This window comes from Ranitomeya imitator, chromosome 2 (assembly GCF_032444005.1).
Source record: "Ranitomeya imitator isolate aRanImi1 chromosome 2, aRanImi1.pri, whole genome shotgun sequence".
Taxonomy (NCBI): Eukaryota; Metazoa; Chordata; class Amphibia; order Anura; family Dendrobatidae; genus Ranitomeya; species Ranitomeya imitator.
The window spans coordinates 631,282,113-631,288,112 of NC_091283.1; the positions used below are offsets into that span (position 1 = coordinate 631,282,113).

A 6,000-nucleotide genomic window follows, 5' to 3' on the forward strand; every position below is an offset into this window, starting at 1 on the left:
ACACGAGGGGATGCAGTGGAAGGGTCCTGTACACGAGGGGACACAGTGGAGGGGTCCTGTACGAGAGGGGATGCAGTGGAGGAGTCCTGTACGAGAGGGGACACAGTGGAGGGGTCCTGTACACGAGGGGATGCGGTGGAGGGGTCCTGTACGCGAGGGGACACAGTGGAATGGTCCTGTACACGAAGGGATGCAGTGGAGGGGTCATGTACGTGAGGGGACACAGTGGAGGGGTCCTGTACGAGAGGGGACACAGTGGAGGGGTCCTGTAAACGAGGGGATACAGTAGAGGGGTCCTGTATGAGAGGGAACACAGTGGAGGTGTCCTGTACATGAGGGAATACAGTGGAGGGGTCCTGTACGAGAGGGGACACAGTGGAGGGGTCCTGTACACGAGGGGACGCAGTGGAGGAGTCCTGTACAAGAGGGGACACAGTGGAGGGGTCCTGTACACGAGGGGATGCAGTGGAGGGGTCCTGTACGCGAGGGGACACAGTGGAATGGTCCTGTACACGAAGGGATGCAGTGGAGGGGTCATGTACGTGAGGGGACACAGTGGAGGGGTCCTGTACGAGAGGGGACACAGTGGAGGGGTCCTGTAAACGAGGGGATACAGTGGAGGGGTCCTGTATGAGAGGGGACACAGTGGAGGTGTCCTGTACACGAGGGAATACAGTGGAGGGGTCCTGTACGAGAGGGGACACAGTGGAGGGGTCCTGTACACGAGGGGATGCAGTGGAGGGGTCCTGTACGCGAGGGGACACAGTGGAATGGTCCTGTACACGAAGGGATGCAGTGGAGGGGTCATGTACGTGAGGGGACACAGTGGAGGGGTCCTGTACGAGAGGGGACACAGTGGAGGGGTCCTGTAAACGAGGGGATACAGTGGAGGGGTCCTGTATGAGAGGGGACACAGTGGAGGTGTCCTGTACACGAGGGAATACAGTGGAGGGGTCCTGTACGAGAGGGGACACAGTGGAGGGGTCCTGTACACGAGGGGACGCAGTGGAGGAGTCCTGTACAAGAGGGGACACAGTGGAGGGGTCCTGTACACGAGGGGATGCAGTGGAGGGGTCCTGTACGCGAGGGGACACAGTGGAATGGTCCTGTACACGAAGGGATGCAGTGGAGGGGTCATGTACGTGAGGGGACACAGTGGAGGGGTCCTGTACGAGAGGGGACACAGTGGAGGGGTCCTGTAAACGAGGGGATACAGTGGAGGGGTCCTGTACGAGAGGGGACACAGTGGAGGGGTCCTGTAAACGAGGGGATACAGTGGAGGGGTCCTGTATGAGAGGGGACACAGTGGAGGTGTCCTGTACACGAGGGAATACAGTGGAGGGGTCCTGTACGAGAGGGGACACAGTGGAGGGGTCCTGTAAACGAGGGGATACAGTGGAGGGGTCCTGTATGAGAGGGGACACAGTGGAGGTGTCCTGTACACGAGGGAATACAGTGGAGGGGTCCTGTACGAGAGGGGACACAGTGGAGGGGTCCTGTACACGAGGGAATACAGTGGAGGGGTCCTGTACGAGAGGGGACACAGTGGAGGGGTCCTGTAAACGAGGGGATACAGTGGAGGGGTCCTGTATGAGAGGGGACACAGTGGAGGGGTCCTGTACACGAGGGAATACAGTGGAGGGGTCCTGTACGAGAGGGGACACAGTGGAGGTGTCCTGTACACGAGGGAATACAGTGGAGGGGTCCTGTACGAGAGGGGACACAGTGGAGGGGTCCTGTACACGAGGGGACGCAGTGGAGGAGTCCTGTACAAGAGGGGACGCAGTGGAGGGGTCCTGTACACGAGGGGATGCAGTGGAGGGGTCCTGTACGAGAGGGGACACAGTGGAGGGGTCCTGTAAACGAGGGGATACAGTGGAGGGGTCCTGTATGAGAGGGGACACAGTGGAGGTGTCCTGTACACGAGGGAATACAGTGGAGGGGTCCTGTACGAGAGGGGACACAGTGGAGGGGTCCTGTAAACGAGGGGATACAGTGGAGGGGTCCTGTATGAGAGGGGACACAGTGGAGGGGTCCTGTACACGAGGGAATACAGTGGAGGGGTCCTGTACGAGAGGGGACACAGTGGAGGGGTCCTGTACACGAGGGGACGCAGTGGAGGAGTCCTGTACAAGAGGGGACGCAGCGGAGGGGTCCTGTACGCGAGGGGACACAGTGGATGGGGTCCTGTACATGAGGGGATGCAGTGGAGGGATCCTGTACGAGAGGGGACACAGTGGATGGGGTCCTGTACATGAGGGGATGCAGTGGAGGGATCCTGTACGAGAGGGGACACAGTGGAGGGGTCCTGTACACGAGGGGATGCAGTGGAGGGATCCTGTACGAGAGGGGACACAGTGGATGGGGTCCTGTACACGAGGGGATGCAGTGGAGGGATCCTGTACGAGAGGGGACACAGTGGATGGGGTCCTGTACATGAGGGGATGCAGTGGAGGGGTCCTGTACGAGAGGGGACACAGTGGAGGGATCCTGTACGAGAGGGGACACAGTGGAGGGATCCTGTACGAGAGGGGACACAGTGGAGGGATCCTGTACGAGAGGGGACACAGTGGATGGGGTCCTGTACATGAGGGGATGCAGTGGAGGGGTCCTATGAGTTAGGGGACGCAGCCCTTATACAAGAAGACATATACATAAGGACATTGCAAAGAGATTCTGTATATATGAAGGAAAGCACAGTCGTTCTGTATATATGGGGGGTAGTGGAGCAGGTAGAACAAGCCTCCTGATATAAGGTGACCTCAGAGGGTTAATGTAAATAGGGGCAGTAGAAAGGTACTGTATACAAGGGGGGGGGAACCATTCTATATACTGCGCTATAGCCGGACATGTACCCATGATATGACTGTATATGGCTACATAATGACATAGATGGGAGCCGTACCTACCACAACCAGCACTAGTTCGCTAGAAGCTAAATTGCACAGGGTGAAGGACCTTCCGATGACGTCGTGACCATGTGATCAGTCACGTGTGGGAGGAGCCGGACTGTACGGCTGGAGGAGGAGAGCTCAGCTTTGTGGCAGGCGGACAGTTTCTGCAGAAATCCCTGGCAGAGGGCAGGCGGGAAGCCGTGAGGCGCGCTAGGGGTAACCGGTAGTACTAGATGCCTGCAGCTCAGGGCACTGGCAGCACTCATTACAATACCCACCAGCATTGGAGAGGAGGGCTGCAGCCTCCAGACAGCAGGGGCGCTGTTACTGCAGACAGGTGGTATCGTGCACTCTGCTAATGCTGCCCATCTCATTCATCCCAAGAGTCCTGGTACAGCTGCCTGTATGGCCACCAGGTGCCTTGTGTGTAACTAGTGTCAGTGCTGCACCGTAAAACTCTTCAAGAAGTGTGTGCTGATGGCCAGTCTGGCGATCCGGCTCATTCCCCTTGACCGTACCCTATAACATGTGTCCGTGCAGGTGAACCCATCATGTGGTATGGTCGCCGCAGTCTAAGACTACTTTCACACTAGTGTCGTACGTCGCAATGCGTCATTGTGCAGAAAAAACGTATCCTGCAAAGTTGTTTGCAGGATGCGTTTTTTCTCCATAGGCTTGTATTAGCGACGCATTGCCACACGTCGCAACCGTCGTGCGACGATTGCGTCAAGTTGTGGCGGACCGTCGGCACCAAAAACGTTGCTTGTAACGTTTTTTGGTGTGTTGTGTCCGCCATTTCCGACCGAGCATGCGCTGCCGGAACTCCGCCCCCTCCTCCCCGCAACTCACAATGGGGCAGCGGATGCATTGTAATAAAGCATCCGCTGCCCCCGTTGTGCTGCGATGCGTCGGTACGTCGGCCCGACGCTAGTGTGAAAGTAGTCTAAGGCAGTCAGAGACCCTGTCCACTTGCAGCCATCCAGTGACAGCATTTTCCAGGCTGGGACCCGTTTTCGTCACCGGCAGCCGAACGCTGTCGTTTACCCCAAGTGAGCCATCTGGCATTCTCAGAAAAGCTGGATCGGTCCACTATTTCACTTGTTAAAAATAGATAACTAGTAGTGATGAGCGAGTGTACTCGTTGCTCATTTGGTCTCCCGACAATTTGTAAGTGCTCGGAGATTTAGTTTCGTTGCCTCAGCTGCATGATTTACAGCTGCTAGCCAGCTTGATTACATGTGGGGATTCCCTAGCAACCAGGCAACCCCCACATGTACTCAGGCTGGCTAACAGCCATAAATCATGCAGCTGAGGCAACGAAACCTAAATCTCCGAGCAGTCACAAATACTCGGCAACCACCTTAGCGTGCTCAGGAAAATCCGAGGAACAAGTACACTCGCTCATCACTACTAACTAGTGATGAGCGAATGTGCTCGGATGAGGTGTTATGTGTGTGCAGAGTATCTAATGTGTATGCGGACATCCGAGCCCCAGCGGCTGCATGTCTCGTGGCTGTTAGCAACCTGTCAGGCAATCCCTGCTTGTGTTACACCTTAGGCTTCTTTCACACTAGCGTCGGAATCTCCCCGTCGCAATGCGTCGGGGAGAGATTCCGACGCTGGCGTTTAGCGCATTGCACAATGGAGGCAGCGGATGCATTTCTCCGGCGCATCCGCTGCCCCATTGTAAGGTGGGGGCGGAGTTCCGGCCGCGCATGCGCGGTCGGAAAAAGCGGTCCGTCAGGAGCAAAAAACGTTACATGTAGCGTTTTTTGCTCCCGACGTTCCGCAGAAGCACGACGCATCCGTCGCTCAACGGATGCGACGTGTGGCAATCCGTCGCAAATGCGTCGTCAATACAAGTCTATGGGGAAAAAACGCATCCTGCAAGCACTTTTGCAGGATGCGTTTTTTCTGCAGAACGACGCATTGTGATGGATTGCAGAAAACGCTAGTGTGAAAGTAGCCTAACAGCCGTGAGACATGCAGCCGCGGGGAATATATTCGAGCACATGGAAGACCCTTGGCACACTCGTATGCTTGAGCATCACTATTACCTAAATGACATGTTTTCAGTCGGAGTGCGGTCGAGGTAAATAATTGACGACAAAATGGACCAATGTTATTTAATAGGGCTGTTTCCATGACCGTTTTTTTCTTCACACAGACCGAATATCCATTTGAAGAAAATCGCACTATTCTCATCCATATCTTTGATGAGACTCACCCATGCAAGTCTATGGGTGCACAAAGTAAAATTGAATCCCATACGAAGCCACCGAAGCTTCCGTATCACAGATACATTGCAATTCTTTACCATAGGAAACTTTTTGTTCTTGTAAATTTCTGATGAATAAAAATGGATGAAACATCTGTTTATTCTGCTTGAAAATCAGACCATTTTCTTGTACTTTCGTATGAGCTTAGCCTCACAGTGAGACCACACAGAACACTGCCCTGGGGTGGGAGAAACGCTACCTAATGCAATAGCCAATTGTCGCAAATTAGGTGTCACAAAACCCTGACTGCGTATCCTAATCAAATTCCACACGGAAAAAGCGTGGGGGAGATTAGAAAACTCTTCCCTTCTGCTGGTACTATATTCAGCTACAATGTTTCTGTCCAAAGTGGCGTATGTGTAAAGAGACAGTATGAGCAAGAGGGAGAAGAAATGTATGGACAGGGAGGGAAAAGAAAAATGTGAAGAGACAGTATAAATGTGTGCAGAGAAAGTAATAGGGAGAGGAATGTGTAAGAAGACGGAGATGTGTGAGGAGACAGTTTGGGCAAGAGAGAATGTGAGGTGACAGTATAGATCAGGGGTCCCCAACTCCAGGCCTCGAGGGCCGCCAACAGTGCAGGTTTTCAGGATTTCTTTAGTATTGCATCGGTGGTAATGTGATCATCTGCACAGGTGATGATTCCAACCCCTGTGCAATACTAAGGAAATCCTGAAAACCTGCACTGTTGGCGGCCCTCGAGGCCTGGAGTTGGGGACCACTGGTATAGATGTAGGGGGAATTTGTGAGGAGACAGTATAGGTGGGGGGAGGAATGTTCTGATCTTATACACATGTAACAATCTGCAACCTGTAAGATAACGTGAT

General features: G+C 54.1%; 1 protein-coding gene across 2 annotated transcripts in view; it reads right to left on the reverse strand.

Annotated features, from left to right (window-relative positions):
- LOC138665260 (gastrula zinc finger protein XlCGF57.1-like) overlaps nt 1-3,007 on the reverse strand; it is a 64,022-nt gene extending 61,015 nt beyond the window's left edge. Inside the window, exon 1 of one of the 2 annotated variants that reach the window (XM_069752576.1) lies at nt 2,910-3,007. The gene's annotated coding sequence lies outside the window, so the exon portion shown is untranslated. Of the gene's footprint in view, nt 1-2,905 lie in introns of both variants that reach the window. The other variant, XM_069752577.1, reaches the window with a different exon arrangement.
- Between the last annotated feature and the right edge of the window lie 2,993 nt (nt 3,008-6,000).